Consider the following 27,549-nt stretch of genomic DNA (forward strand, 5'->3'; position numbering starts at 1 on the left):
TCTCAGGGCCCTCGCCAGTCCCTCTTGCGGGATTCGTACCAGTCACCCAATGGGAGCGGACCAAACCGGGACAGGAGACCGCTCCTCAATTGGGAGCGGGACGTGCCTTCCCAGTGTCCAGTGCCAGCCACTCTCCCCGGCGATGGAAGAATATCCCGGACAAGCCCCTAATTGTGGAAAATAGAACCCACTGACTTCAATCATTTCAGTCCGAGACAAGATCTGAAGCAGCAGTATCGTTTATTATAGCGTGGCGCCTCTAAGATAGGCGCACCAAGCTTAACGAGTACACAACCTATATACAATTCAATACTCTTTCCCTCCTCCCACTATTCTAAACCCGGCACCCATTACTGTTGTTTATCTCTTGCCTTATCCGGCCTTGTGCATAACAAAGTATAAGTCTTGCTTGGCCATTTCACCACATCCTGCTGTGGTCCATTGTTAGCGTATCCTCTTCCACTGCCATCTGCTTCCTTGCATTGCAAAAGCAACATTTCCTCCCATTCTTTATCCACACTGAGCCTTATGACCTCTTGATTGTGGTTTTTTTAAAATGTTTTTGCAGAAGTGGGAAACAGATGCTTATAACTGTTTGCACAAGCTTAACCTACACCTCCCCTTCCTCTTTCATGATTCAGCCTTGTGATTTTTGCAGATAACAACATTTATAATTACTCCTCACAATCTGATCCACCAGCCACCACATGAAATGGTGTCAGACCCAAACAGGGGAATGGTCACATTGACGGGACTGAGTGTGGAAGGTTCTTGTCCCAATGGAACAGGGATCACCATAAGATGGAACAGCAGAAGGAAGGGATTCACTCCCAAAGTCTGCTCCACCTTTCAGTCAGACCATGGCTGACCTGATCATCCTCAACCCAACTTTCCCGCCTCGATCCACCTCCTGGGGGCGGTGCCCCAAGCGGGACCGCGATCTCTGTTGGCCGGCACCATGGGATCGACAGAGCCCTTACCCAATCGGAGCCGGGGGCTGAGCTACGTCCCGCCCTGAGGTGGCTCGAGGCGCCGCCGTTTAACCGACACTGCGCGAGGGAGGGGGCGGGGCTTGCGCATGCGTAGCATTTCAAACCGGGAGCCGCGGGACGGCGGTCGGTTGGTTGGTCTTCTCTTCTCCCGGGGGTTTCGGCTGCACTGGACTCAGGAGGTTGGTTTCAAACCAAAGTCTTTCCCCCGACGGCGTTAAGATCAACAAACTGTTAATGTTCAGATATAGAGTGTGTGGGGGAGGTAACACCAAACAGCTGGTGTTACCCGGGCTGGGACGGACGGATGTCAGGGAGGGTCAGGATGGCCCCACGGCGTGGAAATAGGCCCCAAAAACACACACAGTCACAACTTGATGGAAACGCTCCGCGGATCTGGCGGGGTTCACGGTGGAGGTGGAGAGATCCTTCCTCAGCGGCGGAGGTGGGTGGTGCTGGAAACGCGGAGCAGGGAAATCCTGAGGGAGGCCTTTTGCCCGAAATGTTGCTTTCCGTGCTCCGCGGGTGCTGCCTGAGCTGCTGTGCGTTTCCAGCGCCATCCTGATCCTTCCTCACACCTGCCTTTGGCCCCACCCCGCTCTGATGTCCGGACACCTGATTGGACGGCACCACGGCGACCGACAGTCTAATTAACCAATCGGAGCCGGAGACAGTGTTAACTCCCGCCCTGAAGAGTTGTGCGCAGGCTCGAGGCGCCTCCGTTGAATTGAGTCTGCGCGAAGTCGCGGAGGCGAACTGCACACGCGCAGTGTTTAAACCCGGAAATGGTGGTGTAATTTACTCTGCGTGGTTTCAGCTGCAGCGGAATGAGTTTATAGTTTTATCATCCATCCAATGAGGGCGAGAAAATATCTTTGATACTAGTTAGCAAATTAATTGTGGAGACAATGGGTCGGAGATCATATTAGATAACGTGCCTGTCCCGGTGAGGGGAGGAACTTGATGAAATCAATAATCATAGTTGTACAGCACCGAGACAGACCCTTTGATCCGGCTTGTCCATGTAAACCAGGTATCCAATATTAATCTAATCCCATTTGTCAGCACTCGGCCCATATTCTTTTAAACCCTTCTTATTCATTTTGTACAGGGTTAGCCACCTGGAGTGAGGTGGGTTGGATGGACAGTTGTCACAATGCAGTGATACCAACAGCATGGGTTCAATTCCCACAACCAGCTGGGGTTACCATGAAGGTTTCTCCTTCTCAACCTCTCCCCTCACCTGGGTCATGCTGACCCTGTAATCCACCAGCCACCACATGAAATGGTGTTAGATCAAACAGGTGAATGGTCACATTGACAGGACTGAGTGTGGAAAGTTCTTGTCCCAATGGAACAAGGATCACCATAAGATGGAACAGCAGAAGGAAGGGATTCACTCCCAAAGTCCGGATCGTCCATGTAAACCAGGTATCCTATAATTAATCTAATCTAATCCCATTTGCCAGCATTTGGCCCATATTCTTCTAAACCTTTCTTATTAATTTTCCCATCAAGATTATTTTTAAATGTTATGATTTGGAGATGCCGGTGTTGGACTGGGGTGTACAAAGTTAAAAATCACACAACACCAGGTTGTAGTCATGAAGGAGCGTTGCTCCGAAAGCTAGTGTGCTTCCAATTAAACTTGTTGGAGTATAACCTGGTGTTGTTTGAATTTAAATTTTTAAATGTTGTAACTGTTCCAGCCTCCTCCACTTTCTCTGACAACTTATTCCATATATGCATCACCTTCTGCGTGAAAAGCTGCCCCTCAATCCCTTCTTTCCCATCTGTCCTTCAACTGATATCCTCTAGTTTTGGACTCCTCCAACTCCAGACCCTGTCAGTTTAACCTATCTATGTTCATCATGACTTTTATAAACCTCTACAAAGTCATCCCTAGCCTCAGGTGCTCAAGGGAAAACAGGCCCAGTCTATTCAACCTCTCCCCATAGCTTAAGCCCTCCAACCCTGGCAAGATCCTTGTAAATCTTTTCTAAACTCTTTCATGGTCGTCATGGTGGCACAGCAGTTAGCACTGCTGCCTCAGCGCCAGAGACCCGGGTTCAGTTCCTGCCTCAGGCAACTATCTGTGTGCAGTTTGCATATTCTCCCCATGTCTGCGTGGGTTTCCTCCGGGTGCTCCGGTTTCCTCCCACAATCCCAAAAATGTGCAGGTTAGGTGAATTGGCCACACTAAATTGACCGTAGTGTTAGGTGAGGGGGTAAATGCAGAGGAATGGGTCTGGGTGGGTTGTTCATTGGAGGGTCAGTGTGGACTTGTTGGGCCAAAGGGCTTGTTGCCACACTGTAAGTAAGTAATCTAATTAATTTTCAAAGAATAAGAAAGAAGTCACACCGCACGCAAATAGGCGATTTAGCCCAAGCCGTCTATCCTAACCGGATTTCCAAAACTGAACTAGTCCCGGTTAGCTGTGTTTCGCTCGTATCACTCTGAACCTTTTCCTTTTGGGTGACGTGGTGGCTCAATGGTTTGCACTGTCGCACAGCACCAGGGACCCAGATTTGATTCCACCTTTGGCCGACTGTGTGGAGTTCATATGTTGTCCCCCCTGTCTGTGTGGGTTTTCGCTTGGTGCTCCAGTTTCCTCCCACAGTCCAAAAATGTGCAAATTAGGTAAATTGGCCATGCCAAGTAACCCATAGTATTCAGGGGCATATAGGTGTGGTAGCCATAAGATATGGTGGGTTACAGGAATTGGGCTGTGGATTGGGGCTGGGTGGGATGCTGTTTGGAGGTTCGGTGTCAACTTGTTGAGCTCAATGGCCTGTTTCCACAATGAAGGGATCCAATCCAATCACTTGTCCAGTTTATGTTGGCACTCAGATGTAACAGGACACCAGGACTGGATCTGATGCATCTAAGGATTTTGCACTAAGTGAGAGGAGAAATTATGGGGGCACTATGCAGAAGATTCCCTGGAATCTGATGAGGTGCATGGAGACTGGAGGGTTGCTAGCAAGGCAACCTTTATTTCTAAAAAGAGTTGTAAAGCAAATCCTGCCATTTACGACCTTGTCTGTTTAACTCCAGGGAAACGTCTGGCAACAGTTATTTGGGAGAAAGGTAGTAGTCAGGCTAAAAAAGGTGGGTTGGTTAGGACAAGTCAGTGAAATTCTGCACAACTATCTTGCTGATGTTTTTTGATGAATTTAACAAAGTGTTGATGAGGGCAATCTACTGATGGAGTTTACATGAATTTCCTGAAGGTACCACGCAACAGACTTAAGGAAGGTTGTTGTTCATAGTACAACAGGTAGGGGCAACATGGATACAACATTAACTATATGGTGGGAAAGAGAGAGAGAGAGTGATGGTTAATGGATATTTTTTGAGTTAGGGGAAAGTTTGGAATAGAGTTTACAGGGTGTCAATATTGTGAACAGCATGTTTCGGAGAGGAGGAAGGACAAGGCTATGTAATGGATCCTTGGATAACAAGGGAAAGTGTGAATTTAGTCCAAGGGTAAAAAAAGAAGCATATGTAATGGTTTTGGAAAGCTAAAATTGGGCAGGGCCTGTGATGAATATAAAAAAAGCAGAAATAACCCAAGCAGGGAATTAGGAGAGCAAGAAGATGCTGTGAAATGATTTCAGCAATTAGCATTTAATAGAATCGCTAGAGTATTCTACACATACATTAATAATAAGAGGATAACTGAGGAGCAGGTTGGACCACTTGAGGATGAAGGAGGGAACATTCATTGGTATTCACCAGGAGAAGGGTATGGAGGATAGTGAGATTAATGCAGAACATCCAAACGTGCTACAGCATTTTGATATCAAGAAAGAAGTGTTGGGTCTCTTGAAGAGCTTTAAGGTGAAGAAGTCTCCAGAGCCTGATGGTTTCTATCTCAGAGGAAAGAGAGAAAGTTGCTAGGGCCTTAATGATCTTTGCAACTTCACTAGCCATTGGATAGATCCTGGAAGACTGGCAAGTAGCAAATGTTTTTCTTTCAAGAAGGGAGATGGGTATAATCCAAGAAACTATAGACCAGTGAGTCTCTCATCCGTGGTTGGGAAGCTGTTGAAGAGAATACTTAGAATGTACATGCATTTGGAAACGCATGGCTGAATTAGGGACAATCAACATGGTTTTGTGTGGAGCAGATCATGCCTTACTAACTTGGTTCGATTTGTTGAGTAGGTGACAAAGGTGATCGAGAGGATGGAGCAGTAGATGTTGTGAACATGCTTTTTAGTAAGGCTTTTTTTAACAAGGTCCCTCATGGTAGGCTCATCTAGTAGAGTAAGATGCATGGAATCCACCGTGACTTGGTTGCTTGGATTCAGAATTGGCTTGCCTGTAAGGCAGAGGGTAGTAGTGGAATAGTTTTTTTTATGGCCAGAGGTCCATGACCAGTGGCGTTCTGCACAAATCTATCCTGGGAACTCTACTGTTTGTGATACATATAAATGACTTGTATAAAAATGTAGTTTGGTGGGTTCATAAGTTTGCAGATAACAAAAAGATTGGTGGAATTGTTTGGATAGTGTAGCAAATGTCAAAGATTACAGTGAAATTTGGATCAGTAGAAAACGTAGGCAGAGAAATGGCAGGTGGAGTTTAATGCAGGTAACTGTGTGTTGCTGCACTTTGGGAGATAAAATGTTAACGAAAAGTAGACAGTTAATGCCAGGACACTGAGTGCACTGATGTACAGAGTAATCTTGGGGTTCAAGTCCATAGCTCCCTGAAAGTGGCCATGCAGGTAGGTATGGTGGTAAGAACATATGGCATACTTGCCTTTATTGGTTAAGGAATTGATACGAGACTCAGGATGTATGGTGCAGCTTCATTAGGTCTTGGTTAGGTCACAGTTAGTGTTGCATTCAATTCTGGTCACCACATTACAGAAAGGATAGGGAGGCTTCAGAGTAGGTGCAGTAAAATCTCATCTCTGCTCTCACTGCACATTGATCAGTCGTGGCTTTAAACACTATGACAAGTCATATCAGCAAAATTGTCAATAATCATTTTGTACATTATTTTTAATGTGTAATAGAACTATTAATCAGTATTGGACATTCATTCATAACAACTGGGTAGCTACAATTAGAGTCAGAGATGTACAGCACGGAAACAGACCCTTTGGTCCAACCCATCCATGCCGACCAGATATCCCAACCGAATGTAGTCTCACCTGCCAGCACCTGGCCCATATCCCTACAAACCCTTCCTATTCATATACCCATCCAGACGCCTTTTAAATGTTGCAATTGTACCAGCCTCCACCACTTCCTCTGGCAGCTCATTCCACATACATACCACCCTCTGTGTGAAAAAGTTGCCCCTTAGGTCTCTTTTATATCTTTCTCCTCTCACCCTAAACATATGCCCTCTAGTTCTGGAATCCCCGACCCCAGGAAAAAGACTTTGTCTATTTATCCTATCCACGTCCCTCATGATTCTATAAACCTCTATAAGGTCACTCCTCAGCCTCCGACGCTCCAGGGAAAACAGCTCTAGCCTGTTCAGCCTCTCCCTATAACTCAAATCCTCCAACCCTGGCAACATCCTTGTAATTTGGAGATGCCGGTGTTGGACTGGGGTGTACAAAGTTAAAAATCACACAACACCAGGTTATAGTCCAACAGGTTTAATTGGAAGCACACTAGCTTTCGGAGCGACGCTCCTTCGTCAGGTGATTGTGACTGAGCGTCGCTCCGAAAGCTAGTGTGCCTCCAATTAAACCTGTTGGACTATAACCTGGTGTTGTGTGATTTTTAACATCCTTGTAAATCTTTTCTGAACCCTTTCAAGTTTCACAACATCTTTCCGATAGGAAGGAGACCAGAATTGCACGCAATATTCCAACAGTGGCCTAACCAATGTCCTGTACAGCCGCAACATGACCTCTCAACTCCTGTACTCAATACTCTGACCAATAAAGGAAAGCATACCAAACGCTGCCTTCACTATCCTATCTACCAACGACTCCACTTTCAAGGAGCTATGAACCTGCACTCCAAGGTCTCTTTGTTCAGCAACACTCCCTAGGACCTTACCATTAAGTCCTGCTAAGATTTGCTTTCCCAAAATGCAGCACCTTGCATTTATCTGAATTAAACTCCATCTGCCATTTCTCAGCCCATTGGCCCATCTGGTCTAGATCCTGTTGTAATCTGAGGTAACCTTCGCTGTCCACAACACCTCCAATTTTGGTGTCATCAGCAAACTTACTAACTATATCTCTTATGCTCACATCCAAATAATTTATATTAATGATGAAAAGTAATGGACCCAGCAGCGATCCTTGTGGCACTCCACTGATCACAGGCCTCCAGTCTGAAAAACAGCCCTCCACTACCACCCCCTCTGTCTTCTACCTTTGAGCCAGTTCTGTCTCCAAATGGCTAGTTCTCCCTGTACTCCATGAGATCTAACTTTGCTCACCAGTCTCCCATGGGGAACCTTGTCAAATGCTTTACTGAAATCCATGTAGATCACATCTACAGCTCTGTCATCATCAGCCCTCCTTGTTACTTCAGAAAACTCAGTCAAGTTTGTAAGACATGATTTCCCATGCATAAAGCCATGTTGACTATCCCTAGTCCGCCCTTGCCCATCCAAATAGGTGTACATCAATTTCCCTCTGACAACTTGCCCACCACTAACGTCAGGCTCACCAGTCTCCAGTTCCCTAGCTTGTCTTTACCACCCTTCTTAAACAGTGGCGCCACATTCGCCAACCTCCAGTCTTCCGGCACCTCACCTGTGACTATCAATGATACAAATATCTCAGTCAGAGACCCAGTAATCATTTCCCTAGCTTCTCACAGGGTACACCTGGGTTCTGGGGATTTATCCACTTTTATGCATTTCAAGATATCCAGCACTTCCTCCTCTGTAATATGGATATTTTTCAAGATGTCACCATCTATTTCACTACATTCTATATCTTCCATGTCCTTTTCCACAGTAAATACTGATGCAAAATACTCTAACATCTGACCCATCTCCTGTTGCTCCACACAAAGGCCGCCTTGTTGATCTTTGAGGGGCCCTATTCTCTCCCGAGTTACCCTTTTCTCAATACATTTGTAAAAACCCTTTGGATTCTCCTTAACTTTATTTGCCAAAGCTATCTCATGTTCCCTTTTTTCCCTCCTGATTTCTGTCTTAAGTATACTCCAACTTCCTTTATACTCTTAAGGAGTCACTCGATTTATCCTGTCTATACCTGACATATGCTTCCTTTTTCTTAAACAAACCCTTAATTTCTTTTGTCATCCAGCATTCTCTATACCTACCAGCCTTCCTTTCACCCTGGCAGGAATACACTTTTTCTAAACTCTCATTATTTCATTTCTGAAAGCTTCCCATTTTCCAGCTGTCCCTTTACCTGCAAACATCTGTGCCCAATCTGCTTTTGAAAGTTCTTCGCTAATACCTTGGCCTTTCTCCAATTTAGAACTTCAACTTTTAGATTTGGTCTCTCCTTTTCCATCACTATTTAAAAACGAATAGAATTATGGTCCATGGCCTCAAAGTGCTTCCCCACTGACACCTCAGTCATCTGCCCTGCCTTATTTCCCAAGAGTAGGTCAGGTTTTGCACCTTCCCTAGTATAGGTACATCCACGTACTGTATCAAAATTTTCTTGGACACACTTAATAAATTCCTCTCCATCTAAACCCTTAAAATTATGGCAATCCCAGTCTATATTTGGAAAGTTAAAATCCCCCACCATAACCACCCTATAGCTGAGATCTCCTTACAAATTTGTTTCTCAATTTCCAGTTGACTACACCAGGGGGTCTATAATACAATCCCAATAAGGTGATCATCCCTTTCTTATTTCTCAGTTCCACCCAAATAACGTCCCTGGATATATTTCCGGGAATATCCTCCCTCAGTACAGCTGTAATGCTATCCCTTATCAAAAATGCCACTCCCCCCTCCTCTCTTGCCTCCCTTTCTGTCCTTCCTGCAGCATTTGTATCCTGGAACATTAAGCTGCCAGTCCTGTCCATCCCTGATCCCTGTTTCTGTAATTGGTATGACATCACAGTCCCACATTCCTGACCATGCCCTGAGTTAATCTGCCTTCCCTGTTAGGCCTTTTGCATTCACATAAATGCAGTTTAATTGATCAGTCCTATCTTGTTCTCTGCTTTGTCCGTGCCTGCCCTGATTGTTTGATTTGCCTTTGTTCTCAACTGTACCAGTCTCAGATTGAAACCTTTCTTCACTATCTCCCTGGGTTGTATTCCTCCACCTTACTCGCTTAAATCCTCCCAAGCAGCTCTAGTAAATCTCCCTGCCAGTATATTAGTCGCCTTCCAATTTAGGTGCACTCTGTCCTTCTCGTGTAGGTCACTTCGACCCCAAAACAGCTTCCAGCGATCCAAAAATGTGAATCCTTTTCCCATACACCAGCTCCTCAGCTATGCATTCATCTGCTCTATCCTCCTATTCCTGCCCTCACTAGCTCGTAGCACCGGGAGTAATCCAGATATTACTACTTTCGAGGACCTCCTTTTAAAATTCCTGCCTAACTCGCTGTAATCTCCCTTTCACTTCCTATATCATTGGTTCCAGTGTTTACAGTGACCTCCTGCTGGCCCCTCTCCCCCTTGAGAACATTCTGCACCCTCTGAGACATCCTTGATCCTGGCACCAGGGAAACAACACACCGTTCTGATTTTTCACTGCTGGCCACAGAAACGTCTATATGTACCTCAGACTAGAGAGTCACTGAACACAATTGATTGCTTTGAACCCGATGTACCTCTCATTACATTAGAGTCAGTCTCAATACCAGAAACTTGGCTATTTGTGCTTTGTTCCCCTGAGATTCCATCACCCCCTACATTTTCCAAAACAGCATACTTGTTTGAAATGGGGATAGCCACAGAAGATTCCTGCACTACCTACCTACCTCTCTTACCTTTCCTGGAGTTAACCCATCTGACTGTATTTGAGACTCATTTCTCCCCCTCCAACAACTTCCCATAACTGCCATCCATCACATCCCCTTGCTCTTGTAAATTCCTCATTGCCTCACAAACCAATTCATTCTCTCTCTCTCTCTCTCTCTGTCTGTCTCTCCTGCACTGACCTCACCATGTGCTTCCTTTATCTGTTCTTCTCCCTTTTAGAAGTGTTGTTTTTTTAACTCCAGAGTTCCAAAACAATGCAACACCATATGAAACAGTAATTTCTACTCCTGGAATTCAACAAAATCCCCTCCAACACCCAAAATACCTCAAAAAAAGGAGCAGCTATTAGAGCCAGAAATTGTCCCCGTCCTCCATCGTGGATCACCCAGAATCTAATTGAGCTGCATTATTGAACTTGTTACTAATAAACCATTGAGTGATACTGCAAAAAAGGATGCCATTCAGAAACTCAGCCAGCTTTCCTCACAAACATCTCGATGTCAATTTATAGATTTTGCTTTTCAGAAAATAATCTTTTGCTGTCTTGAATGCATGATTTGTACTGACCTCACCACACTCTCGGGCAGAACAATCCAGATCCTAACCATTTAATGCAGGAAATAATTTCCACGTGTTGCCATTACTTCTTTTACCACTTACCGAAAATAAATACTTTCTGGTTCCCAATTCTTTCACCAATGGGAACATTTTTACCCAATGTACTCTGAGTTAATGGATGCACTAAGTTCTGAAAATATTTTATGCTTCCTAAATTTTAGAACTAGTTACATTCACTATGCACAGAATAATCAAGAAAATTGAAATATTCCTCTGAATTCAATCTGAGATTTAAGGACAGTATTGATGTAACCTTGCTTATATTTAATTGGTCCTTAGTAATGACATTTCTAAGTTCTTTACTGTTGGTAATGCAGAAAATTTCTGCACTTAATTCAAATATTAACTCATCTTGATTTTAACATGATGAGGTTGGAGAACTAAAGTAATTTGTTTTGTAACTGGGACTGAGGGCTAAATATCAATCTCAGTACATGTTTCTATGTCCTTGTGCACTTGATTGACACCACGTCCACAAGCATCCCCATTACCGATGCTCGGTAGCAGCAATGCGTATTACCTACAAGATTCACTGTAGAAGTTCACCAAAGATCCTTCGACAGTACCTACTCAATCCATGACCACTTCCATCTAGAAGGACAAGTTCAGCAGGTGAATAGGAGCACCACCCCTGCAAGCTCCCCTCTAAACCACTCACCATCCTAAGTTGGAAATATCACTGTCACTGGGTGAAATTCCTGGAATTCCCACCCAAAGGCATTGTGGATCACCCACAATGGACAGTTAGACTGCAGTGGTTCAAGAAGCTCATTCCCACCTTTTGAATTTGGCAACTAGGAATGAGCAATAAATGCTGGCCCAGCCAGCGATGCCCGATTCCCATGACTGAAAAAACAGAGACAAACTCAATTGGGAATTGTAATTTATTGCTCTTGATGTCATGGAAGGCACTGCTTGAGTTCTGATGGGATGCTCTGAGGCTTCTCATTGTCATCTATGTCATTCAGGGCCTGGGAACATTCCACCTGCTTCTTGTCTTCAGTTCAGTTTACTGGAACAGAAACTCCCTTACTTTACAGTTATATCTGTGTCAGAAATACTGTTATTAATAAACTGTGGTTCGTGTTCTTTCTCTGTGGCCCCCAGGCTACGTGCTGCTTCCTTCTCAGAACTTTGTGCTGAGAAACTTGCCCTCGCTCTCAGTACAAACCAGTCACTGATGGAGTTGTCCATCTCACTCAATATCTTAACCAACAATCCTGTCCCCTCATTGCTCCACCGTGTACAAACTGCAGCGTCTGCAATGGATCAAGTGAGTGTTTATGAGCTGCTTCAGTATTAGAAATACAATACAGATTAGTTTCAATACGTTTTTGTATTTATTATTGAACACTAACCCCAGTCTGCCCGTTATTTACACAGTGTTTCCACCTCTATAGTTTCTGTTTAATTGTGGGGAAATGAATTCACTCCAGATGGGGAAGTCGCTCCGATCGAGACTGAGGGGGACTGTGTGAACCTTGGAAGTTATAAGCATCACTGCTGTCATCATTTTTTGCTGATTCTGCACCCACCCCTACTTCTTTCAACCGTCTGTGCTGAAGGTTGAAATTCTATTGAAGATTTTCCAGTCTCCACTCGAGCTAAGTGAGGGTCATCTCTCATTGTGAGGTCAGAGGCCCAGACATTCAGAGACACGGCCTCACAGTGTGGTTTCTACAGGATATCTCTGCCTCAATGTTTTCTGCTGGGAACATGCACAGGCATGAAGGAGCCAGAATGGGACTCTGTCTTGGCTGCAATGGAACACTAACAATTACACTCAATATTCGTGGGCCTGTGGGGTACGTTACTCCAGGTTCCTGCTCACTACCGTACCCAGTAAACCTGCTGGAAGGTGAATCTGTGTCGGAGTGAAAGGGGACTGTGCCTCTCAGCTGAGAGGAAATCCTCTGCCAATAACATCCACCCTCTGGATTCACTCAGTGACAGCTCTGTTTTGGATATTCCTGGGTTTGTCTTTTCCTGGGGTCGGGCTCCACAATCAAGCAGCTCCAGGGAGAGAGAAATAAAGGATAAGCTTGTGAATGGAACAGTGAGCACAAAACCCCGGGTTCCTGGTAACTGCACAAACAGGAGTAAGTTGCAAGACTCTGGTGGGAGCTATTTCTCACTGAGTGACAGAACTTTCCTACACTTTGTTAGAATGATCTCCTCACTCTTTTGCATTATATTGAAGTATTTCCAGTACTGCTTTTTCTTTTGAAGAGAATATTCTATCAGTGATAGTATAGTGACTGGAAATGGCAGAATAGAAGCATGTATGAGAACCAAGTATTAAAACAAAATCTTCTGATCATACTTTTTGTAGAAAGATTGTCCCATTTCTTTCTCTGTCATGCCATGTGCTGATCCTGATACAGGAACTGGTGTAAAAGACAGCAGATGGAAATGTGTTGCTGGAAAAGCGCAGCAGGTCAGGCAGCATCTAGGGAACAGGAGAATCGACGTTTCGGGCATTAGCCCTTCTTCAGGAATAAGGGCTTCCTGAAGAAGGGCTAATGCCCGAAACGTCGATTCTCCTGTTCCCTAGATGCTGCCTGACCTGCTGCGCTTTTCCAGCAACACATTTCCATCTCTGATCTCCACCATCTGCAGACCTCACTTTCTCCTAAAAGACAGCATGCCAGTGACACTCACACAACAATGCAGAATAAAAACTGAAAGAACTGTGGATGCTGTAAATCAGAAAGATAAAATAGAAATTGCTGTAAAAGCACAGCAGGTCTAGCAGCATCTGTGGAGGGAAATCCCTTCTGACGATGAATCACTCTACCCGAAATGTTATCTCTGATTTCTATCAACAAATGCTGCCAGACCTGCTGAGCTTTCCAGCAATTTTTAGTTTTGTTTCTGAAAACGATACAGGCTCACTGAGCCTTCACAGGTGATGATGGCTTTTCCTGGAGCATTGTTTTATTTTCAGGGGTTCAGAGCTTGTTCGATATCGGTGTCTTGACCCATTCACAGATGCAACAGATGTCAGGTTGGCTGGCCAGGCTAGAATTTTTGTCCAACCCTAATTGATTAGAGGGCAATTAAGAGTGAACCACATTGCTGTGGGTCTGAAATCACATGCAGGTTAGATGAGGTAAGGATGACAATTTCCTTCCCTGAACATCAGTGAAACTGATGTGTTTTCTTTCCCTAATAAGTAATAATGGTTTCATGGTCATCATTAAACTCTTCATTCCAGGATTTTACTGAATTCCGATTCCACCATCTGCCATGTCAGAATCTGAACCCAGTTTCCAGAACATTCCCTGCGTCACTGGATTCCTGGCCAGTCATGTCCATATCCGTGAATAAAAACAAATCACCTTGCACATGGTGATCCATGTAGGTATCAAGAACACAGGAGGGACAACGAAAGGGATTCTGCTGAGGGAACCTGACCATCTGAGGATTAAATTTAAACACAAGATGACAATTTGAACAGACTCTGCACTGCTCCGATGAAATTGTCAATGTGGAAATCGGACCATAGTTTGGCATCTGAAGCTGAATAATAGATGTAGGACAAATGAGTTTTGATTCATGGGATACGGACACCAGCCCTGGGTGAAAGAGACTGATGAACTGTTGGACAGTCTTCATCTTCACTGAGCACAACTAACTCTTTGTAATTCTCTTCCACAGAGAGCAGCAGCTGCTGAGTCATTATCGCGAATCAAGGTTGAGTTTGACAGAATTTGGATCTACAAGGGAATTAATTAATGTTTATGGGAGTGGAGATGGAGTCAGCTGGAGTGTGGAGAAGATCAATCTGCTTTCATGGGGAGGTTTAATTGTCCCCATGATGCCCTGCTGATAGTGGTTAGGTGACATGGGAGGCTATGAGCTGGCTCAGTGCTATTGTGACAATTGAGATTTTGTTCCATGATTGTTGCAAGACTGGTTATGACATCCCCTGAAATTAAGCTTGTTAGATACTCCCTTCAACAATAGTAATTACACTAGAGGCCTTTTTCCCACTCCAAGCACTCCCACTACAGTCCAAACTTCCAACCATTGTTTGTTTAAGGGAGTGGACTGCACAGTACTCACCCCACCCTCCTCTAAATGCTTTCTAATTTCGAGCTTTGAAAGATGCACTTAACCAGCACAATCTTAAAAAATTTACTGTTCTCTTCTCAAGCTGCTTTAAGCAGAAATCAACGCTATCCTCATGTACCACATCCTCACAATCTGTTTCAGTGATACTGACCTGCAGAACACTCCTTCCAGTCTGCTCAGTGATACTGACTTGCTGCACCCTCAGAAACATAGAAAATAGCTGCAGATGTTGGCCATTCAAGGCAGCACCATCATTCAATAAGATAATGGCTGATCATTCAATTTCAGTACCCACTCCTGCATCCTCTCCATACCCCTTGATCCCTTTAGCCTGAAGACCCATTTCCAGCTCCCTGAATATACATCTAATGACCTGGTCCCAACAGCTCTCTGTGGTAGACAATTCCATAGGTTCAATGGCTGTCCCCATTCTTCTAAATTCCAGTGAGTACAAACCCAATTGATCCAATCTTTCTTCATATGTCAGTCCAGCCATCCTTGGAATCAGTCTGTTGAAGCTTTGTGAGATTCCCTCAATAGGAAGAATGTCCTTCCTCAGATTGGAAGACCACAATACTGCACGGAGTACTCAAGGTGTGGCCTCCCAAACGTCCTATATAACTGCAATCAGACATTTGTCGTCCTGTATCAAATCCTCTCACTCTGAAGGCCAGCATGCCATGAGCTTTCCCCCATTTCCTGCACCTGCATGCTAACCTTCAGTGACCGTTCCACCATCACACCCAGGTCTCGTTAGACTTCACCTTTTCCTAAACTGCCACCATTCAGATCATAATCTGCCTTCCTGTTTTTGCCATAAAGTGGATAACTTCTCATTTATCCACATTATGTTGCTTTTGCAGTATTTACCCTTTCAGCCAGCCTATCCAAGTCACTCTGCAACTTCTGAGCATTCTCCTCACAACACACACTACCACTCAGCTGTCTGCACATTTGGAAATGTTGCATTCAATTCCTTCATCCAAACTATTAACGTGTATTGTGAACAGCTAGGGTCTCTATGGTACCCCACTCATCACTGCCTGCCACTCTGAGAAGCAACAGTTTATTACAACTCTCTGCTTCCTGTCTGCCAACCTGTTCTCTATCCACATCAAATCACAACCTCCGATACCATGAGCCATAACTTTCCTTACTAATCTGTTGTGTGGAACCTTGTCAAAAGCCTTTTGAAAGCCCAAAGTCTCAACATCAACTGATTCACCCTTGTGTACTGGACACATCGTCAAAAATTCCAGACGGTTTGTCAAGCATGATTTCCTTTCGTGAATCCATACTGATTAAGACCAATCGTGTCACTGCTTTCCAAATGCTTAGTTATTATGTCCTTAACATTTTCCCTTCCATTGATTTCAGGCTAACCGGCCTATCATTGCCCATTTTCTTTGTCCATCCTTTTTTTTTAGAAAAAAAGGCAGTCACATTAGCTCCCCTCCAGTCATAGAATCACGACAGTGTAGAAATAAGCCATTTGGCCCAACAAGTCCACACTGACCCTCTGAAGATTATCCCACCCAGAACCATTCCCCTACCCTATTACTCTACGTTTTCCTGGCTAATGCATCTAGCCCACACATTCCTGAACACTTTAGTATTGCCAATTCAACTAACCTGCACATCTTTGGACTGTGGGAGGAAACCAGAGCACACAGGGGAAACCCATCAGACAATGTGCGAACTCCACACAGACATTCACCTAAGGCTAGAATTGAACCCCAGGTTCCAGATGCTGTGAAACAGAAGGGCTAACAACTGAGCCACCATGCTGCCAAGTCTTTTAGAGCTCTTCCAGAGTTTACAGAATGCTGGAAAATGATCAACAATGCATCGGGTGACTTCATTAAGGACATCCTTAAAGATGGAGAGCACAAGGCCCAGGGGATTTATTAGGTTTTATTTCCATCGATTTCCCTTATAGTCATGGAGTCCTCCAGCATGGAGATGGGCCCAAACTGATACATGCCGACCAACATGTCCTCCACCTTATCCCCATTTCCCTGTGCTTGGCCCATATCCTTCTAAACCTTTTCTATCCGTGTATTTGTCCAAATGACTTTTAAATGTTGTTAATGTGCCCACTTCAATCACTTCCACAAGCAGCTCATTCCAAATGCATTTCCCCTCAGTTACCATTTCGTTCTTTACCTACTAACTTTAAACTGATGCCCTCTAGTCCTCGATTCCCCATGCCTGGGATAAAGATTGAGTGCATTCACACTTTCCATGCCTCTCATGATCTCGTACACTTCTATAAGATCCAGCCTCCGTTTCTTGCACTCTGAAGAAAAAAAAGTCCTAAGCTTATCCAACCTCTCCTCAGAACTCAGACAGTTGAGTCCTACCAACATGCTCATAAATTTCTTCTTCAGTCTTTCCAGTTTAGTAACATCCTTCCTGGAGCAAAGTCACCAAAACTGAATGCAATACTCCGAAGTGCAGCCTCATCAACGTCCTGTATATCTGTAACTCAACTTCCCAACTTCTATATTCAATGCCAAAACTGATGAAGGTTAGTGTGCCAAATATCTTCTCCACTTTCAGAGAACCATGCACCTGAAATGCAAGGTCCCTCTGTTCCAGTACACTCCTTAAAGCCCAAACATTCGGCATGAAACTCCCGGTCTCTTTCATATCTTTCTCCTCTCGACCTAAACCTATGCCCTCTAGTTCTGGTCTCCCCACCCCAAGGAAAAGACCTTGTCTCTTTTCCATATCCATGCCCCTCATGATTTTATAAACCTCTAAGGTCACCCCTCAGCCTTCAAAGTTCCAGGGAAACAGCCCCCCATCCTATTCAACCTCTTCCTATAGCTCAAATCCTCCAACCCTGGCAACATCCTTGTAAATTCTTTCTGAATCCTTTCAAGTTTCACAATATCCTTCTGTTAGGAAGGAGACCAGAATTCCATGCAATATTCCAACAGTGGCCTGACTAACATTCCTGTACATCGGTAAAATGACCTCCCAACTCCGATACTCAATACTCTGACCAATAAAGGAAAGCTTGTCGTACGCCTTCTTCACTATCCTATATACCTGCGACTCTACTTTCAAGGAGCGATGAACCTGCACAGCAAGGTCTCTTTGTTCAGCAATACTTCCTTGGACCTTACCATTAAGTGTATAAGTCCTGCTAAGATTTGCTTTCCCAAAATGAAACACTTCATATTTATCTAAATTAAACTCCATCTGCCACTCCTCAGCCCATTGGCCCATCTGATCAAGATCCCGTTGTAATCTGAGGTAACTTTCTTCGCTGTCCACAACACCGCCAATTTTGGTATCATCTGCAAACTTATGAACTATACATGCTATGTTCACATCCAAATTATTCATATAAATGATGAAAAGTAGTGGACCCAGCACCAATCCTTGTGGCACTCCAATGGTCACAGGCCTCCAGTGTGAAAAACAACCCTCCACCACCACTATCTGTCTTCTACCATCAAGCCAGTTTTGTACCTAAATGGTTAGTTCTCCATGTATTCCATGAGATCTAACCTTGCTAACCAATATCCCATGGGGAACCTTGTTGAACGCTTTACTGAATCCATACAGATCACGTCCACCACTCTGCCCTCATTATTCCTCTTTGTGACTTCTTCAAGAACCTCAAACAAGTTCGTAAGACATAATTTCCCATGCACAAAGACATGTTGGCTATCCCTAATCAATCCTTGCCTTTCCAAATACGTGTAAATCCTGTCCCTCAGTATTCCCTCCAACAACTTGCCTACCACTGAAGTGAAGTTCACCAGTCTATAGTTCCCTGGCTTGTTCTTACCACCTTTCTTAAATAGTGGTACCATGTTAGCCAACTCCAGTCTTCCTGCACCTCACCTGTGACTATTGTTAATACAAATATTTCAGCAAGGGGCCCACCAATCAGTTCCCTAACTTTTCATAGAGTTCTGGGTTACAGCTGATCGGGTCCTGTGGATTTACTTCGGTATGTTAAACTCCATTTGTCATTTCTCCGCTCACTTCCCTAGCTGATCAAGGTCCTGCTGCATTTTCTGATAATCTTCCTCACTGTCCACGACACCAACTATTTTCTTGTTATCAGCAAACTGACTACTCATACCTTGTACACTCTCATCCAAATCACTGATATAGATAACAAACAACAATGAGCCCAGCACCAACGCCTGTGGGACAGTCACAGGCCTGCAGTCTGACCAGCATTCTTCAACTATTACCCTCTGCTTCCTACTGTCAAGCCAATTTTGTATACAATTTGCCAGCTTGCCCTGGATTCCATGAGAGCTAACCTTCCAGAGCAGCCTACCATGTGGAATCTTATCAAAGGCTGTAAGGCTTTAGACTACATCCACCCAGACTATGTCTGTCACTCTGCCCTTGTCAACCTTGCTGGTCACTTCATCAAAGAACTCTTAACAAATTTGTGAGGCATGATCTCCCATCCACAAAGCCATGCTGACTGTTCCTAATCAAAGTGTGTCTTTTCAAATGCATGTCCACCTTGTCCCTCACAATCCTACCAAGTGACTCACCCACCACAGATATTAGGTTTACTATAGTTCTCAGGCTCTTTGTGCCCTATAATTGGGAAATGTTTTTTATAGGAGAAAGTGAGGTCTGCAGATGCTGGAGATCAGAGCTGAAAATGTGTTGCTGGAAAAGCGCAGCAGGTCAGGCAGCATCCAGGGAACAGGAGAAACGACGTTTCGGGCATAAGCCCTTCTTCAGGAATGATTCCTGAAGAAGGGCTTATGCCCGAAACGTCGATTCTCCTGTTCCCTGGATGCTGCCTGACCTGCTGCGCTTTTCCAGCAACACATTTTCAGCAAATGTTTTTTTATATCCCACTATGAAATTAAGAAAACATTGATGTAATATCTGTGCCATTTCCCCAGGTTTGGAGGGAGGCTGTTGATTAAGGGAGGTCTCTGGGTCAATAAACCCCGCCCCTCCCCCAATTCCAACAGCACCACGTGACCTCCGCTCTGGGGCTCACGTTCGAACTCCCCGCCGTTGGCCACCAACTGCAGCGGATCGCATGCGCCCTTGTAAGAACTACAACTCCCATTAGGCTCCGCGGACCGATCCTCCCTGATACCAAGCTCACCGGCTCTTATTGCGCAGGCGCTATCTCCCAGGGCAGCATGGGTAATGTAGTCAGATTAATGTCTAGAATCTGATTTACCTCTTGTTCAGAAATGGAAGGAGCTGCTGGAAAATGTGTTGTAGACCGAGGGGAACAGATGGTAGGTGGGTCCAGAGCGAAAGAATGTGCCTTTTTGTTGAATATTTGAGCCCGTTCCTTGCCATGTTTGTCCCTGATCAGTTGCAGCCAGACATTTCACTGTTTCCCTGTTTATCTCGGGCAGTGCTCCCTCTCATATTCAACTCATGGCACTCTGCTTCTGGTCCCCAGTTATTGTTTCTCCTTTATGGGGATCACTTTAAAACTTCATCATCACTCTGAATTCCATCTGTTTCCCAATTTCCTGGAGGATCTCTTACTGTGAGATGACTCACTTACTCAGCTTCATGATGCAATGCTGGATCTGAAATAGGTACATCCCCAGTCAGTGAACAATGTTGTTGTTCTAACAAACACTGACAAAAACATTCTACAAACTCTGCTTCAGGATCACTCTTGCAAATGAGACTGGCCCGGACTACTTGAAGATTGAAGTCCCCCACAATTGTTCCCTTGTCTTTTCACAAATCCATAAGTACCTGTTTAATTTAGTGTCTAATGATGCAGTGCTGTTAGGCAGGTGCTAGACTGTTCGTCCCTTTGCAATTCCTGGTGCATCATCCTTCCAAATTGCTTTCCTACCGACTGTATTTCATAACCTGACGATAAATAATTTGTCAGTCTTACTTTTGTTATCCCTAATCAAAAGGTTCCTTCCTGCTGCATTCCCATTCTGCCTGTCTCTCTGTAAATTGAGTACTGTAGAATATTTATGTCCCACCTTTTATTCGCGTTCACAAAGTCTCTCTGATGATCAGATCAAAGTCATTTATCTCTCCACCCCGAAGCTCTCAGCTTCATTTCTGATGAAGGGCTTTTGTCTGAATGTCGATTTTCCTGCTCCTTGGATGCTGCCTGACCTGCTGTATTTTTCCAGCAACACACTCTCAACTCTGATCTCCAGCATCTGCAGACCTCACTGTCTCATAAATGTGAGCTGTTGCATTCTGGTGAGGTGATCCAGGGCAGGACTTATACATTTAATGGTAGGGTCTTGGGCAGTGTTGCTGAACAAAGAGACCCAGGGGTACAGCTGCATAGTTCCTTGATAGTGCCGTTGCATGTCAACAGGGTGATGAAAAAGGCACTTGGTACACCAGCCTTTATTGGTCAGTGCATTGAGTAAAGGAGTTGGGACATCACACTGTACAGGACAATGATAAGGCGACTATTAGAATACTGTTATCAATTCAGATCTCCCTGCTGTTGGCCACCATACTCAGCTCTGCCCCCTCACTCTCTTGAATGTTTTGGGATATTCCTCATGTATTCCACCGTGAAGCCTAACACAAAGTAATTGTTCAGTTCCTCAGCCATTTCATTGTTCCCCACCACTACTTCTCCAGTGTCCTTTTCCAGTGACCCAGTATCCACTTTTGCCTCTCTTTTGCCCTTTTCATATCAAAAGAAACTCTTACAGTCTTCCTTTATATTACTGGCTAACTTACCCTTATATTTAATCTTCTCTCTCCCCTTATTCCTTTTTTTGTTGCCCTCTGTTGGTCTTTGTAAGTTTCCCAATCCCCTGGTTTTCCACTGCCCTTCACCACATTCTGTACTTTCTCTTTTGTTTTTCTTCAATCCCTAGCTTCCCAACTCAGCTATTGTTGTCTCATCCTCCCTGGACCATGCTTCTTTTTCCTCGGGATGAATCTCTGTTGTGTCTCCTGAAATACTCCCAGAAACGTCTGCCATTGGTATTCCACTGTCCTGTCAGGCACCTCTCCCAGTCAATTCTACCCAGCTCCTCCCTCATGACTCTGTCGTTGCTTTTATTCAGCTGTAATACCGTTCCTTCTGATTCTCCCTTCTCCTCTCAAATTGCAGAGTAAATTCAATCATATGATGGTCACTGCCTCTTAAGGTTCCTTCACCTTAAGTTCCCTGATTAAGTCTGTCTCATTGAACAACACTAAATCCAGTATTGGCTGCTCCCTCATGAGCTCCACCACAAGCTGCTCCAAAAAGTCATCTTGTAGACATCTTTTTGCACATTCACCCCTGTCTGCGTGGGTTTCCTCCCACAGTCCAAAGATGTGCAGGTCAGGTGGATTGGCCATGCGAAATTGCCCATAGTGTTAGGTGCATTAGTCAGAGGGAAATGGGCCTGGGTGGGTTACTCTTCAGAGGGTCAGTGTGGACTGGTTGGGCCGACGGGCCTGTTTCCACACTGTAGGGAATCTAATCTAATCCAGACATTCCACACATTCCTTTCCTTGCAATCCACTACCAACCTGATTTTCCCAGTCGGCCTGTGTATTGACATCCCCCAAGATCACTGTAACTTTACCTTTCCTCCTCATCTTTTCTATCTCCTGGTGTATCTTGTACCCCAGCTCCTGACTGCTATTTGGAGGCCTGTACATAACACCAACTGTGGTTCTAACCACTCAAATTCTATACCATCTGACCCTCCTTCATTTCTTGCTATTGATTGAATTTCATTTCTGACCAATAAAGCAACCCCACCCCCTCTGCCCCCCGTGTAGCCATGTCTACGTGATGCCCACTGCATCATACCTGCTCATTTCAATCTGTGCCACAAGTTCATTTACCTTATTCCTTACACTGCGTGCATTCAGATGGAACACCTTCAGCCCTGTATTAATCTTCCCCTTCTCATTATCATTTATTTGTCGAGTGTTTTTGAAGTTTGAATGCTAATCCTTTCCATACGCTCTGCCCTATTTGTATCTGTGCTGGAGATTTTAATAACTTCTCCTGAGATCGCTATTCTTATCTCCTCCTGGGTTTCCTAATTTCCCCTCGAAAAAACCGCCCCCTTCCCCATTTAGTTTGAATCCCTGTCTACAGTCCTAGTTAAGCGATTTGCTAGGACTCTAGTCCAGCATGGTTCAGATGAAGACCATTCTATCAGAACAGGTCCCTTCTTCCCAGGTACTGGTGCAAATGTCCCAATGAATTCAAAGTTAAAATTCACACAACACCAGGTCATAGTGCAAAAAGTTTGTTTGGAAGCAATAGCTTTTAAAGCACTTCTCCTTCATCAGGTGCTTCATGTTTTGTGACTTTTAACTTTATCCACCCCAGTCCAAAGCTGGCACCTCCAAGCCATGAATTCAAACCATTTCTCCCACACCAATCTTTCAGCCACGCATTTACTTGCTTAATCTTACTGACCCTGTGCCAATTAGCTTGTGACACAGCCTATTCAGTCTCAGCCTATAACTCAAACTCTCCAACCCTGACAACACACTTGTAAATCATTTCTGAACTCTTTCAAGTTTCACAACATCCTTCCGATAGGATGGAGACCAGAATTGCACACAATATTTCAAAAGTGGCCTAATCAATGTCCTGCATAGCCACAACATGACCTCCCAACTCCTACATTCAATGCTCTGACCAATAAAGGAAAGCATACCAAATACCTTCTTCACTATCCTATCTACCTTCGACTCTACTTTCAAAGGTCTCTTTGTTCAGCAATATTCCCCAGGACAAAACCATTAAGTGTGTAAATCCTGCTCTGATTTGATTTTTCAAAACGCAGCACCTCACATTTATCTAAATTAAACTCCAACTGCCACTCCTCAGTCCATTGGCCCATCTGATCAAGATCCTGTTGTAATCTGAGGTAAGGTTCTTCGCTGTCCACTACACCTCCAATTTCGGTGTCATCTGCAAACTTACTAACTATACCCCCTATGTTCACATCCAAATCATTTATAAAAATGTCAAAGTAGTGGACCCAGCACCAATCCTTGTGGCACTCCATTGGCCACAGAGGTCCAGTCTGAAAAGCAACCCTCCAACACCACAACCCTCTGTTTTCTACCTTCGAGCCAATTCTGTATCGAAATGGCTAGTTCTACCTGTATTCCATGACATCTAACCTTGCTAACCATGAAAAACCTTGTCAAACGCCTTACTAACATCCAAATAGATCACGTGTACTGTCCTACCATGATCAATCCTCTTTGTTACTTCTTCAAAAAACTAAATCAATTTTGTGAGACATCAGTCCTAGCCTTTCAAAACACGTTCATCCTGTCCCTCAGGATTCCCTCCAACAAATTGTCCACCACCGATGTCAGGCTCACTGGTCTATAGTTCCCTGTCTCTTCCTTACTACCTTTCTTAAATACTGGCACCACATTAGCCACCCTCCAGTCTTCCGGCACCTCACCTGTGACTATCGATGATACAAATATCTCAGTAAGAGGCCCAGCAATCACTTCCCTAGCTTCCCACAGAGTTCTAGGGTACACCTGATCAGGTCCTGGGGATTTATCCACTTTTATTCATTTCAAGACATCCAGCACCACTTCCTCTTTATTTTGGACATTTTCATGATATCATCTTCCATGTGTTACGACATGATGGTAAACCCTTCTGCTAATTAAACCAAGCACACAGAAAATCGGCTCATAATCTGTTCAAGTATGAGGGACAGAGAACTGCCCAAATTCCACTATTTAAAGAAGAAATACGAATTTTATTCTTTAACTATAAAATTGACCACTAAATGACTATTTACAGCCTCAGCTTCCTTTCTCTTAAAGGTTTTTATCTACCTCCCATTCTATAATAATATACTGATCCAATAAGAGCTCTGATTAAAATTAGAGCAACGTACTTTTCAAAACCAGACTGCGCCTGTCATCTCCAGTTGGTCTTCTGTTTGTAGATCTCCCTGGGTCGTCTTCAGTCTTCTGCTGCAAAGATGTTTCATATGAAAAAGGTACCTTCAATCGTGAGTGTTGTGAATAGTAATCTTTCAATGGCAGTTGATGCTCTCTCTCTGGCAAACTGTCCAAATGCCTGATTTTTATACCCGAAACGTCAGATCATCTAATTGGTTGGATGTTGTCATAACAGTAAAATTCAAATTTGATTGTGTTTTATCATCTTGGGGCATAATTTAACCTGATGGGTAAAATTCCAACTGCTGTGAAAACAACTGAGGTATCTACGTTACAACCAAATGTTATACCTTTCAATTTTCCAGGACATTCTGTGAATGCTCGTCAGTCACATGATAGGTGCTTGCAAGCTTTCACCGTCTCTTAAAGGTACAGTGCACACCTTCAACTTCATAACACATGCCTTTCTCTACAGGAAACACTGATGCAAAATGCTCGTTTAGTATCTCCCCATCTCCTGTGGTTCCACATAGAGGCTGCCTTGCTGATCATAGAGGGGCCCTATTTTCTCTCTAGTTAACCTTTTGACCTTACCTGGGCCCCACAGGGTCCAGCCTGGTGAAAAGGCCTCAGGCCTATGCTCCCCTCTGGAGGTTGTTCTTATCCAAGGCTTTCCTGGCCCCAGTCATTTTGGATCTTCATTTTGCAGCTTTCCCAACAAAAGTTCCTGGGCATAAAAGAAGAAAAAGATAATTTGAAAAGTGGGAGTGAAAGCACTTTGATGCAAAATTACACAGCAGGATCCTAGGTTTAAAAGCACTCCTCCTTCCTCATCCCCATCTCCATCCTCAATGCATTGCATAACATCACAGCAACATCAAAATACAACAAATCAGAAGACAGCAATTAACCAGAGGCTGGAAACTTGAATAAACACACAGAAACACAATCTCTCACACACACACTCTCAACCAGGCAGGCGAGAGAGAGAAAACAGGGTTTGAGAATGAATCTGACAATTTCTTGTACACATTTATTCTCGCTGAGGGGTTTGTGGACTCCTCCTCTGCATCTCTGACACATTACACCGTCTGTCAGTCTGCTCTCTAAGGAGGTCTCTGAATCATTGGTCCCACACTCGTGTCTAAGAGCCTGACTGAAGACACCCTGACACACACAGGGCTGGGAAGGGAGGGGGTATTTGCTGAGGATCTCTCGGGAACCTCCTGGTGGACATGTGGTTCCCAGAATCAAATGCTCTTTCGCTGTCCCAATCTGTCTGTCTGTCTCTCTCTCTCTCTCTCTCTCCTGAGGGATAGGATCTATTTATATTTAGAAAACAGTGAACTTATCAGTGACAGGCAACATGGTTTTGTGTGGGGGAGATCGTGCTTATCAACTTAATAGAGTTCTTCGAGGAAGTGACCAAGTTGATAGATGAAGGAAGGGCTGTTGATGTCATATACATGGACTTTAGTAAGGCGTTTGATAGTAGACTAATGGAGAAAGTGAAGTCACATGGTGTGCAGGGTGTTCTAGCTAGGTGGATAAAGAACTGGTTGAGCAACAGGAGACAGAGAATAGTAGTTGAAGGGAGTTTCTCGAAATGGAGAAAGGTGACCAGTGGTGTTCCACAGGGGTCAGTATTGGGGCCACTGTTGTTTGTAATATACATAAATGATCTGAAAGAGGGCACTGTTGGTATGATCAGCAAGTTTGAAGATGACACAAAGACTGGTAGAGTAGCAGAAAGAATAAGGGACTGACATAGAATACAGGAGGATATAGATAGGTTGGAGAGTTGGGCGGAAAAGAGGCAGATGGATTTCAATCCAGACAAATGTGAGGTGATGCATTTAGGCAAGACTAATTCTAGAACGAATTATACAAAAAACGGAAGAGCCTTGGGAAAAGTCGATGGGCAGAGAGATGTGAGAGTGCAGGTCCATTCCTCCCAGGTACTGGTCCCAATGTTCCATGAATTCAAAGTTAAAATTCACACAACACCAGGTTATAGTGCAAAAGGTTTGTTTGGAAGCAATAGGTTTTAAAGTGCTGCTCCTTCTTATATTTAGAAAAGAGTGAACTTAGCAGTGACAGGCAACATGGTTTTGTGTGGGGGAGATCGTGCCTTATCAACTTAATACAGTTCTTTGAGGAAGTGACCAAGTTGATAGATGAATGAAGGGCTGTTGATGTCATATATATGGACTTTAGTAAGGTGTTTGATAAGGTTCCCCATGGTAGACTAATCCAGACAAATGTGAGGTGATGCATTTAGGCAAGACTAATTCTAGAACGAATTAAACGATGAACGGAAGAGCCTTGGGAAAAGTTGATGGGCAGAGAGATCTGGGAGTGCAGGTCCATTGTACCCTGAAGGTTGCTGCACAGGTGGATAGAGTGGTCAAGTATTGAGTATAAGAGCTGACAAGTCATATTAAAATTGTAAAGGACATTGGTTCGGCCGCATTTGGAATACTGTGTGCAGATCTGGTCACCACATTCCCAAAAGGATGTGGACGCTTTGGAGAGGGTGCAGAGAAGGTTTACGAGGATGTTGCCTGGTATGAAGAGCAGTTGAGTCGTTTAAGTTTATTTTCATTAGAAAAAGGTAGATTGAGGGGGGACCTGATTGAGGTTTACAAAATCAGGAAGGGTATAGACAGGGTGGATAGAGATAAGCTTTTTTCCAGAGTGAAGGATTCAATAACGAGAGGTCACACTTTTAAGGTGAGAGGTGGAAAGTTTAAGGGGGATACACATGGCAAGTACTTCACACAGAGGGTGATGGGCGTTTGGAACGTGTTGCCAGCAAAGGTGGTAGAGGCAGGCACGGTAGATACATTTAAGGTGTGTCTGGACAGATGCATGAGTAGGTGGGGAGCAGATGGATACAGATCATTAGGAATTGACCGACAGGTTTAGATAGTACATTTGGATTGGCTCAGACTTGGAGGGCCGAATGGCCTGTTCCTGGGCTGTAAATTTTCTTTGTTCATTGTACCTCGCTGTCCCTGTGTTTCTCTGTCTCTTTCTGTCTCTCCTTGCCCTGCTCGACATGCAGCCATTTCTAACTTAACTTTCAATCTCTTATTTC

The 27,549-nt window shown here is 44.2% G+C and overlaps 1 long non-coding RNA gene across 1 annotated transcript; it reads left to right on the plus strand.

The window, feature by feature from the left end:
* Window positions 1–292: 292 nt before the first annotated feature.
* LOC122547973 (uncharacterized) lies at window positions 293–12,833 on the plus strand. The gene is made up of 3 exons (XR_015754300.1): window positions 293–1,171; window positions 11,625–11,790; window positions 11,901–12,833. It is a non-coding gene; the product is annotated as an uncharacterized LOC122547973 (long non-coding RNA).
* The last annotated feature ends 14,716 nt before the right edge of the window (window positions 12,834–27,549 follow it).

Source organism: Chiloscyllium plagiosum, unplaced genomic scaffold (assembly GCF_037043375.1).
Source record: "Chiloscyllium plagiosum isolate Xiang-an unplaced genomic scaffold, Cpla_swu_hap1 HiC_scaffold_43, whole genome shotgun sequence".
NCBI lineage: Eukaryota > Metazoa > Chordata > Chondrichthyes > Orectolobiformes > Hemiscylliidae > Chiloscyllium > Chiloscyllium plagiosum.